The following is a 14,210-nucleotide window of genomic DNA, read 5'->3' on the forward strand; positions in this document are numbered from 1 at the left end:
CTTCTGGGTCAATTACCCCTATTTGTTAATTAGCTTTAGTTAATCTTTGTAAAAAGTCACTAAAAGGTTCTCTCTGACCCTGTTTAGCCCTAAAATATGATACCACTATTTTTCCTAGTTCCTGAATCCTGTCCCAAGCATTTAAAGCTCCTGTGCTACAAAGGGACAAAGTGTGTTCAGTGTAAAGAGCCTGATCCTGAGTATCAGAGTAAAGTCCCTTACCCAGAATTTGATCTAGGAAATCTCAAGTCCTTTTGCTTTTCCCTGATGCTCTAAAATTTTAGCCTCTTCCCTAGGATAACATCACTGAAGTAACTGGAGTCCATTTTTCTAGGACTGCTGAGATTAACTGAGTTCAGTCTTGTGGTGTTGCTTTGTTACTGGAAGCCCACATTTTTACCATTTCCCTAACAAAGGATTAATGCATTCTGTAAGCAACAATTGTGATGTGGGAGTGTCATATATCAATCTATTGATTTCATTGGTTAAGTAATAAACACACTGCTTGGCCTCATAGGTTAAAGCATTGGTGGGAGGAGTAAACAGAATAGAATTCTGGGCGGAAGAGGAAGTGAGGTCAGACTCTACTCTGCTTCCAGAGGGCTGGAGCAGAGACGCCATGTTCTGCTCTCCCAGGCAGCTCCAACCCACGATGGACTTAGGCTAGAATCTTCCCGGTAAGCTCACCTTGGGGTGCTTACACACATCATTAGAAGTGGGCTAGTCCAGGTGCGAGAATTAGCCTGTAAGGGCTAGAGTTCATGGGCCAAGCAGTGATTAAATGAATACAGTTTTTATTTCGGGGCATAAGCTAGCCAGGCGGCCGAGGTGCTGGGGACGCAGCCCCGCCGCCCGTACCACTACACAACTGCTTGTTTAATTTCCTTTAAAGCAGTCATATGTATGGGCTCCCGTGTATATTCTTTGACTTCTTTAGGGTATTTGGTGCCAGATATTCTTTCTCATGTTATCACCAGAAAGTCATGAAGAACTCTGGGGAAGCTATCCTGGAGGTTTTTACATACTGATGAGGCTAAATTTTGTCTTTTTGACCCTGGACATCAAATTGGATAAGTTCTTCAATCTTTTCAATTTTATTTACCACTGCCTTTTGTAAAGTCTGGATCTCCTTTCTAGTGTTCTGTTCTGATGCTCTCATTGAGGATATCAAGGTGTAAAGTCTATCCAGTAGATATAATTTCTCATCATCCTTGGATATAATCTTCATACCATGCATATTACCTTCTTGGAGAGACATTCTATCAGTCAACCTGTCATAATCCTTCAACAGAATCCAATTAATACACTCAACAGTGCAAATTATCTCAAATAATTTTCAGTACCCTCTGTCATTGACTGGGTTTTATGTGTCAAATTGGCTGTATCCTTCTCCAGAGTGCTGAATTTTTCTTTTAGTAAATTACTACCATTTCTAAAAGTACATCATTTGACTGAGTTTTGTTAGTTAAATTTGCCATATCCTTCTTCAGATTTTTGAATTGTCCTTTTAGAAGATTGGTATCAGTCTGTAAAGACTAAAGTCCCTCAGTTGACTGAGTTTTGTTGGTTAAATTTTTCATATCCTTCTTCATAGTTCTGACCTCTCCTTTTAGAAGATTGATTTCAGTCTGTACCATTTCTAAAAGTGGCTCATTCTTGGCCCTATTATCAAACCATATTTTTAAGGAAAAAATATTGAGCGCAAGAATAATCCTCAGAATCAAAGTAGTGATGTAGGAGGGAAACCATATAAGTCTTGAAAAACTTTGTACATGGTGTAAAAGGCTATTGAAACCTTGAAAGGTTAAATTGTCCATAATCTTGCCCTTTTAAATTATAGATTTACATTAAATCTTACCTTTGGTTAGTTAGCTGAAGTAGGTGAAATAGCCATTACCTGCCAGTAGGTGTCATGGTGTACTCAGAGCCATGTGGCTGGTTTAAATCTGATTTTAGTGTTCAATGATAAAATATATGCTCAGATTAAAAACAGTTATTTAGTGTAAACTACAAGATGTGTACTCTTCAGAGGTCCCTGAGTGTTTGACCGCCACAAACAACAGTTGGTGGAGGGAGGCAGGCGCCTCCTGCTCAGGACAGAGGGTGCATTGCGGTGGCAGTGACAGCCCTGGGCATGAGCTCAATGGCCTTTTCCATCTCGGCCTCCCATATCTCTCTGCCTGTTGCACCCTCAATACTGCCTGAGCTTCTGAAAGCACAGAAAAAACTGGACCCAGAAGTTGCCTGCAGGGAGTAACCCAAAGGGTACTCAAAGGAATGAGATCTGGCAGATGGATGTGTTCCACTTTACAGAATTTGGTCAATTAAAATATGTACATCACACCATAGACATGTATTCAGGTTTTCAATGGGCAACTGTCTTGAGCTCGGAAAAGGCTGATTCAGTAATCATGCATTTACTAGAAGCAATGACCATCATGGGCATTCTTGCACAAATAAAGACAGACGATGGTTCAGCATATGTATTTTAAAAAATGAAACTTTTTGCCTATTACAATATGAAACATATTACGTATATGCCAAATAATCCTACAGATAAGGCAGTTATAGAAAGGTAAAATCATACTATAAAAGACATGCTGACTAAAGAAAAATGAATGGAAAATACCCCCAGATATAGATTGCATAATGCTTTATTAATCTTAAATTTTCTTAACACTAATGAAAAAATAAACATCAGAGAGGCATTCTATAATGGAAAAAACTTCTGAGTTGAATCAACCAGTGTATTTCAAGGATGTGTTGACCTCAAAATGGAAACTAGGAGATGTGTTATGTTGGAGAAGGGGTTTTGCTTTTGTTTTCATAGCAGAAGAAAAACTATGGGTACCATCAAAATTAATAAAAATTCACAAGCTCCCCCCATCCTCCCCTTCTCATGTTTCTCACCCCATTTCCTCTTAGCCCCATTCCACCTCACCCCCAAGTTAGGAATCGGTAAGTAAGACAGAGGGTTTAGGGTGTGTAAAAGACATACGGGGCAGTGGGGGTGGGTGGGAGGGAGGTGGGATGGGTAGTTTTTGAGGGTTTGTTTCCCACGATTAAAAACGTGAGAAAGATAAAACCCAAAGGCAACTAAGCAGGATGTCTCCAGAATAGTGTGTGGGGTGAAGGACCACTCCAAATGGACTGAAAGGACAAAAACTCAGAACAGCAGCAACAGGACCACTCTAGGCTCACATTTCCAGACCTTCACACTCTACCATTCTCATTATGACCTCCTATTGGGGGTCCAGGCTCCTGAGTGACTTATTGCCAAGGAGGGAAAGCTCAATGCCCTGACTGAGGTGAGATGCTGTGTTTCTCCGTGCGCACACATCCTGAACAAACAGCCAGGCTTCAGTTTGTTCTTCAGTAATTTCTTACACATGTGCAATATATTTAGATCATATCCATATTCCTATTTCTCCCACAACTCTTCCTGGACTTTCTCAATTTTATCTCCTCCTTCTCTTTTTGTAACCCACTGACAGCTGACGTTAACTAGGAAACTGGGTGTGACCATCTAATACCAGTGCTGGGATGGGAGTGGAGACAGGAGGATTGCTGGACATCTTGGCTGTCAGCCTAGCTGAAAAGGATGTGTTCTACATTTAATTAGAGGAGACCTTGTTTCAAAGGAATAAAGCAGGCCATGGTAGAGAGGGATGCTGGTCTCCACATGCACGTGCATGGGCATGTGCACTTGCTCACACACAGGTCTACACACATGTATGAACCCCCCTCACAGAAACCATGGTGAGCTGTAGTGAGGAGGTGAGCAGGCCTGCTTTTTGTCCCATCCAGCTCCTGCATGGCTAGGTTAGCCCCGGAAATAACAACACACAAACTGTATTCATATAAACACTGCTTGGCCCATTATATCTAGCCTCTTCTTGGCTAACTCTCACACCTCGACTAACCCATTTCTAATAATCTGTGTAGCACCACGAGGCAATAGCTTACCAGGAAGATTCTAGCCTACATTCATCTTGGGTCGGAGCTTCATCGCATCTTGCTCAGAGACGAGCAGCATGGCGATTGCCTCACTTCCTCCCAGCATTCTGTTCTGTTTACTCCACTTACCTAATTTTCTGTCCTCTCAAGGGCCAAGGCAGTTTCTTTACTAACCAATGAAATCAACTCAAAACAGAAGACTCCCACATCAGTGAGCTTCATTCTTATTTGAAAAAAGTTATCAGTATTCTCCTTGAAATCAGAAAAAAAAAAGAATAAAGAGAAACTTACAGATGGGAGAAAATGCTTACACATTATGAATTCTTTAAAGACCCATAGCCTCAGGCTGGGGATACTGCCTAGCTGGTAAAGTATTTGCCATGTGAGCATAAGGAGACAAGTTCAGTCCTCAGAGCTCATGCAAAAAGCTAGGCATGGTAGTTCATGCTTGTGATCCCAGACCCGGAGATAGGAGGATGGCTGCAGCCACCTTATGGTCAGCCTTATGCAGCTTACGTGGCCTACATAACAAACTCCAGAGTCAGTGAGAGATGCTGGATCTTAATTAAGTTTCCTGTTGCTGTGATAAACTACTCCAACAAAATTGTTTTAGAGGAGAAAGGGTTTATTTAGCTTGCAATTCCATGTTGTAGTCTATTATTGCTGGAACTTGACCAGAACAGAGAGCATGTCTGTACCTCTCCACTCCCATAACAATCAGACTCCCCTTACTTCCAAAACATAGCCTTATGATGGTCTCAAGGGAAAAATGAGACCCTGTCTCAAAATTACAAGGTGGAGGCCATAGAAGACATCTGAAACTGACTTTTAGTATGCATGCACACAAATGCATGTACACAGTGGTCTCTTAGTTGACTGGAGATGGTTAGATGACAATCAAGCTTAACCATCACACACACAATGGAATATTATTTGGGAGTGAATAGGGAAAAGTTATGACAGACTCCATACTGTGAACCTTAGGGTAAAACAAACTAGTTGTAGAAAGAAATGTGTTGCAGAATTCTGTTTGCAGAGGATTAAAAAGTGCTGAGTTTTACAGAGACAGGGAAGGGAATCAAGATTTCCAGGGGGTTGTGTGTGCTATTACTTAATGGGTACAGTTCCTGCCTCCTTCTTGTCTATCACCTTTATCTGGAAGCTGTGAGGATATTATTGAGACTGAGAGGCACCTGAGGCCTCATGGATGGGCCACCTAGACTGGCCAGCTTATCCCCTTACTTATGCCCCACTCCAGTTTCTTCCATAAGTCCTTTTAAAGACACACACACACACACACACACACACACACACCTAGCAGTTCAATGGTACTGTATATCCAGTGCCTTCCTGCTACCATCACTGTCTCTTAAGCTCCAATCTGTGAATTATCCCCCCACCCATTTTAGAAGGCTTAGAATGCTGGCATATGCTTCTAATGTAAGCTCTGAAAAGGCAGAGATAGAAGGATGCCTAGAATGTGCTAGTCAGCCAGCCTAGCCAAATTGGCCAGCACCAATAAGGTAAAAATGAGACCCTTACTCAACAAAGCAAGATAGAGGCCAAGGAGACACACGCACATGCACACACAGGACTGCAAATGAGAAAACAACTGCAATTAAATCCTTTATGTTCACGGGGGAAGGAACTGTCATACATTGTGTGGTTTGTGGGTTAAGTTCAGTCACCCCACAGGGTCAATTTGGCAACAGGTGCTACAGACAGATGAGACATCAGTTTTTGGTGCAGGACATAGCAGACTTCTTGCAGATCCAGTATTTCTCCACTGCACATGGAGCATCATTCCAGCCATCAACTTTGAATTCTGCACAGTCTTCTTCTCCTGCATTGTTGGTCTCTCCTTTGTTCCAATATTTCATGAAACTGCAAAACCAATTGAGGTTTGAATGAGAATGGCTCCCACGGCTCACATATTTGAATGCTTGGTCTCCAGTAGGTGGAACTGTCGGGCAAGGATTAGATGTGGCCATGTTGGAGGAGGGAGTGTCACTGGGGGTGGGCTATGCAGTTTTAAAAGTCCACAACTTTCCTAGTTAGCTTTCTCTGTCTTGTGCTTATGGCTAGAGGTGTGGAGTACTGGCTGCTTCTCCAGCACCATGCCTGCTTTCCTGCTGACATGCTCCCTGACATGATGCTCAGGAACTCTAATCCCCTGGAGCCATGGATCCCAATTAAATGCTATTCCTTCATAAATTTCCTTGGCCAACATTTAAAAGTATGAGAATTAGTCCCACCTTCTCTTCATCAACTATGTTTCCCCCTCCTCACCTCTCCTGTGTGTGTGCTTTGTGTGTGTGTGTGTATTTATATGCAGAAACATGTACACATTTATGGTTGTATATGCAGAGGCCATAAGTCAACCCCAGGCATCTTTAATCACTTTCCACCTTGATTTTAGAGGCATGGTCTCTCACTGGCCTAGAATGTACTAATTCAGCTAAACTGTCTGTTTAATGAGCACCAGGGATCTACTGTTTCTGCCTTTCCAGTGCTGAGATGACAAACCCATGCCAAAACACTTGGCTTTCTTATGTGGTTTCAGAGGATGGAACTCAGATCCTCATGCTTGTATTGTATGATAGTCAGTTATCACTGTCAGCTTGACACAACTTAGAGTCACCCACAAGACAGCCTTAGGATCATCTGTATTGGCTTGGTCTGTGGCACTGTCTGTGTAGGATTTTCTTAATTATGTTAAGAGATGTAGGAAGGAACTGTAGAGAGGGACCAAGAGACGAGTGATCAGCCAACCAGCTGGCCACCCCACTCTCTAGGCCCTCAGTACCAGGCAAAAGTCCTGGCATCTCCCCCACCTGCCTCAGCTTCACTAGCCAACCAGCAGGCAAGCTTCCTGCAGGTAATGCCCCCCACATTGATTAGACCCTTTAAGCTACCAGGCCCAATCTGCCGCCAAACCCAGTCATCCTCTGAAACTTCAAACCAACTCTGAGACACAAGCTGTAACTGCATAGAGTGGACAAAGAGAGGAACTCTGAAGCACAGGCTGAAACTGCACAGAGTGAACCAAGAAAACTGATGAAGAGAAGCCTCAGAGGCTCCCTAAGGCACAAACAGCTACAGCAAGGATTGGACCAACTGGCAAAGACACTGCCAGTACCAATTTGGAAAGGCAGCAGTGCAAAAATTAATTTAACAACCTAAAGAGCAACATGGTAACACCAGACCCCAGTGGTCATACAACAGGAAGACCTGATCATCCTAACTCAGAAGAAGCACAAGAAAACTATCTTAAATATATCTTATGAAGATGTTAGAGTCCCTTAGAGAGGAAATGAAAAATTCCCTTAAAGAAATGGAGGAACAGAAAAAACTAGAAGAAATCAATCAATCAAGAAACTCAAGAAAATCAAGAAAAAAAACAGTCAAACAGGAGAAGAAAACAGCTCAAGACTTGAAAACTGTAATAAAGGCAATAAAGAAAACACAGAAACCAAGAGATTTCTGAAAATGGAAAATCTGGGTAAATGAGCAGGAACTACAGATACAAACATGACCAACAGAATATACAAGAGAGAAGAGAGAATCTCAAATGTTGAAGATATTATAGAGGAAATAGATTAACTGGTCAAAAAAATGATAAATCCAACAAATTCTTAACTCAAAACATCCAGGAAATCTGGAACACCATGAAAAGACCAAAACTAAGAATAATAGGGGTAGAAGAAGGAGAACTCCAGCTCAAAGGCCCAGAAAATATATTCAACAAAATCATAGAAGAAAACTTTCCCAACCTAGAGAAAAATATGCCTATGAAGGTACAAGAAGCTTGCAGAATACCAAATATATTGGACCTTAAAAAGTATCCTCATCATATAATCAAACACAAAATACACATAATAAAGAAAGACTATTAGGAACTGCAAAGGAAAAAGGTCAAGTAACATATAAAGTAGACCTATTAGAATTACACCCAACTTCTCAATGGAAACCATGAAAACCAGAAGGTCCTGGACAGATTACTACAGACACTAAAATACCAAGGATACAAGCCCAGACTAATATATCCAGCTAAACTTTCAATCACCATCAATGGAGAAAACAAATATTCCATGACAAAACCAAGTTTAAACAAAACCTATTCACAAACCCAGCCTTACAGAAAGTACTAGAAGAAAAACTCCAACCCAAGAAGTTTACTGCACCCCCTAAAAAAACCCACAGGCAAAAGATAAACTCACACCAGCAAACTCCAAAGATAGGAAACACACAAACACTACCACTAAAAGTAATAGGAATTAACTGTTCCATTAACTGGTCATTAATATTTTTTAATATCAATGGACTCAATTCACCTATTAAAAAACACCGGCTAACAGAATGGGGAGGGGGAGGAGAACTAGAGGCAATGAGTGGGTCGAAATTGCGGAAGAACAGAGAAAGAGAGCAAGAAAATATATATTTTGATTGAGGGAACCATATGGGACTAGCAAGAAACCTGGCACCAGAGAAATTCCCAGGAATACAAAAGGATGACCCCAGCTAAGACCCTAAGCAATAGTGGAGAGGGTGCCTGAACTGGCCTTATTCTGTAGTCAGATTTAGGGCTGTCTTAAATGTCATCACAGAACCTACATCAAGCAACTGATGGAAGCAGATGCAAAGAACCACAGCGGAGCATTGGACTGAACTCCCAAAGTCCAATCGAAGAGAGGGAGGAGGGAGAATACAAGCAAAGAGGTCAATACCATGATGGGGATACCCGCTGAAACAGCTTACCTGAGCTAATAGACGCCTTCCAACTCCAACCTGACACAGAGGGAACCAGCATGGGAACAAACTAGGACCTCTGAATTTGGGTGACAGTTGTAAGGCTGGGACAGACTGTGGGGTCACTAGTAGTGAGACCAGGATTTATCCCTACTGCTGGTTCTGGTTTTTTAGAACCCATTCTCTCTGGAGGGTTACCTTGCTCAGCCTAGATATAGTGGGGAGGGACTTGGTCCTGCCTCAAAGCAATGTGCTGGATTTTGTTGACTCCCATGGGAAGCCTTACCCTCCCTGAGAAGTGGATGAGGCATGGTATGGGAGATCAGATGGAGTGGAAGGTAGGAAGAGGAGGAAAAGGAATTGGAACTGGATTTGGCATGTAAAATAAGGAGTTTTTTTTTAAAAAAAAAATTAAAATTAAAGAGAGAGATGTGGGAAGACCCAACCTACTGTGAGTAGCACCACTACCTAGGCAGGGGGCCCTGAACTGTGTAAGAGTGGAGAAATCCAGCATGCACATGAGCATGTACACTTTCATTTCTTTTTCATCTCGACTGTGGATGTGATGTCACCAACTGCCTCAGCTTCCCCCAATAACAGACTGGGACCTCAGATTATAAAAGGTGAACTAAACTATTTCTCCCCTAACTTGCTTTTAGTCGGTGTGTTTTATCAGAGCAACAGAAACGAAACCAGACACACAGCAAGCAATTTATCAACTCATCCATCTCCCGCCTCTCAACATGTTTCTGTCATTGGAATGGGATGCTTTAACTTCTGCCCCATGTGCATTACAGCAGATGTGACCTGTTCTGGGTCAATGAGGACCCAAGTCCTTTGACCTTGGCCCATGATCCTTGTAATCTTTTATGTTTGAAGAGGGTCATTTTACTGAAGGCTTCTTCTTCAAATATAACCAACCAGCTCAAATTCCACAGATTTAACTATCTCCATCGCCATGATTCTGTACATTCAGCTCCGATATACCCTACTCAGGGTCAAAATCGAGGGACAGCATCTACATCCCTGAACCCATGGACACGTCACACTGGCCAGTCCTAAGCCTGGTATAGAGCTTTAGTTATTCATTCCCACGGGTGCCAGAATAAAACTTTTTTTTCCTTCAACCCCTCCCCAAACTCATAGACATGCACCCACCCCACACATGTGCATGTATACCTGCCCCATACATTTGTACCTGCCCTACATGTACCCACCCCACACTGTGCCCATGCACCTGCCCCACACATGTGTGTACACACGGTGTAGAAAATAGTCTGGAGTTGGTTTTGTTTTACTTGTTTGTTTTTAACTAGCATTATATCTTCCCACTCTGCTTCCTGACTATGGATGCTGTGGAACCAGCTTCCTCAAGCTCCTGCAAGCATGCCTTCACCATTATGGTGAACTGTACCCTCAAACTGTGAGACAAATTAATCATTTCTTATATTGATTTTGTCAGGCATTTAGTTACAGCAACAAGAACACACTATCCCATAGATTTTCCATTAATATATTTCATTTAAATGCCTCATGCAGACGACAGACCTCCTCCTCCTCCTCCATATCTGCTGGTGGATAAGATGCACTTGGCATCTTATCAGCACATGGTTATGAAGAGTTTCTTCCTTCATGAATAATGTCTTTTATGCCAAGAGGACTAGGGTATGGAGACATATCCAAAGGAGAACTCTAGCCAGCATTTGCTGGTGCCATTGTGGTTTGAGTGTGAAATGTCTCCCGCAGGCTCAGTGTTTGAACACCCAGCCCCCAGCTGGCACTGTCTGAGAAGGTTGTAGAACCTTCAGGCACTAGGGGAAGCAGATCACTGGCATGGGCCTCAAGCTCTTACAGCCTGACCACTTGTTTCCTCTCAGCTTCCTGACTGCCATTGCCATATGACCAGCCACCTCCAGCTCCTACTGCCATGCCACACCCACCATGAATATGTCCCCTGGATCTGTGAGCCAGGAAAATCCTTTCCCTCTTAAGCCATCCTTATCACAGGGACAGAAGTAAGTCACACACCACCCAATGCTATAAGCTGCTCCTGTTTCCCAGACTTTCCTAAACAGCATAGTTAGGAAATCAGGAACCCAGTGCCTCCTACTTATCTGGGATTCTTTGATGATCTCTAGGCATGCCTCATACTGAAAATGGATCATGATGACATCTCAGCACCCACGGACACTCCGAACTAGCGTGGTTTACATCTTCCACATTTCTTTCTATGAACATCAATATAAAGACTTTGACCTTCATCCTCCCACCTCTTTCTTTTCATGTTCTCCCATGGTATGGGGCAACTCCTGTGAAGCTCCACGACACCATGGATCTTTAAGTATGATGAGCTGCATTCTGAGGGCAAGGACACTCGTAGTTTTAGATTCTACATGAGTAAGTACCCTGCATTCGGTCACTCATCACCTCAGAACACAACCCTCTGAGCAAAACAGACTCCATTTTCACTGAGTCAGGTGTGTCTGCTTGCAAAACCCATCTTAGGCGAGCTGCTGGACAGTTCCCATTCCCTTAAAGGAGGCATGGGGAGGGTCATCGGATTCCCACCTGAGTTTCTACCCTCTAGTGAACAGGGGCTATTCACACCTCCCTAGGAAAGAAATCTTGAATATCTATCACAAACCAGGTGGTGGAACTGAAAAATCATATGGGAACTTGTCTCAGTATTCATCCCAATAAACCAGCTCTCATGTCTACGAGCCCAAGGAGTTGGCAGGAATCACAATTATTTTTTTGGAGCATAGTTTCACTCCCAGCACACTGTATTACCTCCATTGCAGTGGTGAACCATCCATCCATACCCATTTGCCTTCCTTTCTTATGTCTGACAGTCCCATCCATGCAAGGCCTTTCTTCTCAGACATCCGCTGCAGGAAACTCTGCAGGGGAGGAGGAAAAGTCATGACTGGGTTCTGCCATCATTTTCTAATTTTGTTGTCTCAGAATCTCGGCCCACAGTTCTGCTTGCAGTCAGAGCCTTAGCTTCCTACTGCAACAACAAACCCACACATGTGATCAGATACCCACACGCATGCACACACGTGTGCACAGGCACAGATAGGAAGAGATCGGGCCAGATCTCATACCAGCTCACCCTGGGACAGAAAATTAAGAAGAAGCATGTGCTGAGACTTGACAGATCCTGATTTTTGACATCTGGCTGCCCTTCATCTCATATGCTTTGCTGAACTAAAATAATGTGACAGAAAACTTGCTCCCAGCTTCCCAAACTTATAAAAGTCTGGTGTTTGCTCGACTCTGGACATTTCTCTAGAGATTATCTCTTCAGAATATTAAACAGAGTGTGTGTGTGTGTGTGTGTGTGTGTGTGTGTGTGTGTGTGCATATGAAGATATGTGCGTGCATGTGAATGTGTGTGCATGTGAAGATTTGTGTGCCTATGAATATGTGTGTACATGTGAAGGTGTGTGTATATGAAGGTGTGTGTGTGCATATGAAGATGTGTGTGTGCATGTGAATGTATGTGTGCATGTGAATCTGTGTGAGCATGTGAAGGTGTGTGTAGGCAGAGGACACCTTGTAATAGTTGGTTCTCTTTCTATCATGTATGTCTCAGAGATTCAATTCAGATCCCTGGGCTTGGTAACAAGGACATTCCCCCACAGGATCATCTCACAGTCCCCAGACCAGGACTTTGAACACCTATAGAAGTACTTGTTAAACTGGTCAACTCTCAAGAGGTGTCCATGTATGTGTACAGCAGTAGTAAGAGAAGCCATGACTGGTGACTCACAGTTTAGGTTTTCTGATGTAGTCAAGTATGTTCAGACTTGGTGCAGCCACTCAGAGGGTGACAGGGACCCTCACTCCTACCTCTTCTCTCTTTCCAAGTGCAGTAGACAGATCTTAACCGGAAGCCCTTTCTGGCCAACCATCACATTCACACTCAGTCACACTCAGCCAGTGCCCCGTCCCGGGATGAGGAAGCCCATCAGGCATACCTATTCTTCGTCATTATCAATGATGACTAGTTGGGCCTCTACCTCCTGGCAGGCAGTGATGGAATCATTCCAGGTACGCTGGGACTTGGAGAAGAAGTAACACTTTCCATTGAAGGATTCCCATTCCCAAGGGCAAGGAAGGCAAAGGCTGTCTATTGGGAGAAGTGAATCAGGGGGGATCCACACTTGGGTGCCCATGATCCTGCATCTGCTCTAGCCTTCTAGAGTCAGGGCCCTCCCTCACTTGACAGTGCGTCCTGGGGAAAGTAGGCACTTAAGAGATCCAAACAGGGCCCGGGTAACTAACTATCTTGACTACTGTGCCCATGGGCAGTGTGAACTCTGAATGCCTACTGTGTGCACAGCCCTGGAGACATTGAGTGAAGATGATTTGTCTGACCTCTGTGAATACTGAGCACCTACTGTGTGTGTCATTCCCTGAGACCACAAAATCATTCCCTGACTGTTGTCCTGTGTTCCTATTAATTTCTTTGCTTATTGCATTGATACGTGCATGTGTGTGTGTAAAGGTGTATAAGTGCCCTAAGCTGGCTGGCCAGTGAGTCTGAGGGAATCCACCAGTTTCCATTTCCCCAGTGCTGGAAATAGAAGCGTGCATCCCCATGCCTTCTTGTTCAATACATAGATTCTGTGCCTCGAGCTCAGATTCTGCATGGCAAGCACTTTACCCACTGAGACACTAAGTCCCCACAGAAGTGGAAACTGAGGCCTGGAGAGGGCCAATGCCTCAAATGTAGTGTGTTCACAAAAGACCTTCTTAGGCCCTTGGAGGCCTGATTTCTGGTCACTTACCCACTCCAACCTTCAGCTGCATCAATTGTTTGTAGATTTTCTTATTCCTTGGGGAGCTGGGGCTCTTGAAACCTACACCAAAAGAAACCAGAAACTAAAACTATAAAACACTTATTATGTGTTACAGCCTGCACTGAATTCCCACAGCAGAATGTCTTTCACCACACTTAAACAGAAGAAAATAGCACATAGATGACTGAACCACAAGAAAAGAATCAGGGCCCTTCCCCTACCCTTCCCCAACCCTTGCTCCTCTGCTCCAGTGTGGGCAAGTCCCTGGAGACTGCAATATGGCCCATTCTCAACATTTTCCCTCTGCAGTGCTCAGTAACCCTGCACAGTAAGTGGCCCAGACCACAGAAGTGTAAATTCCATCCCTGCCTGACCTTGAACAAGAACAGCCACCAGCAGCCCAGTCAGGAGCAGGATGGAGAACAGATGCAGCATCAGGAGCCCATTTCTGTGGCTCAGCCACCCTGTGGGAGAGGGACTGTTTCACAACAAGGCTGCCAATCACCTCTGCCCCAGAAAACAGAACAGCAATTCAGGTTCCAGCCTTCACCTTTCTGGTGCTCTGGAGATCAGAGTCCAGTCTCTAGGCCTGAGACTTTGGATTCCAGGAACCCAGAGAACCCCGATTCTCCAGGATCCAAGAGTTTAAGAAAAGACTTCTGCCTCTTCTTGGCTCCTGGCCCAGGCTTGTCTCCA

The 14,210-nt window shown here is 43.7% G+C and overlaps 1 pseudogene; it reads right to left on the reverse strand.

Moving 5' to 3' along the window:
• Positions 1 to 5,623: 5,623 nt before the first annotated feature.
• On the reverse strand, positions 5,624 to 13,970 carry LOC126491631 (CD209 antigen-like protein C; annotated as a pseudogene).
• Between the last annotated feature and the right edge of the window lie 240 nt (positions 13,971 to 14,210).

Source organism: Alexandromys fortis, unplaced genomic scaffold (assembly GCF_014885135.2).
Source record: "Alexandromys fortis isolate MF-2015 unplaced genomic scaffold, M_Fortis_MF-2015_v1.1 scaffold_271, whole genome shotgun sequence".
NCBI classification, from domain to species: Eukaryota; Metazoa; Chordata; class Mammalia; order Rodentia; family Cricetidae; genus Alexandromys; species Alexandromys fortis.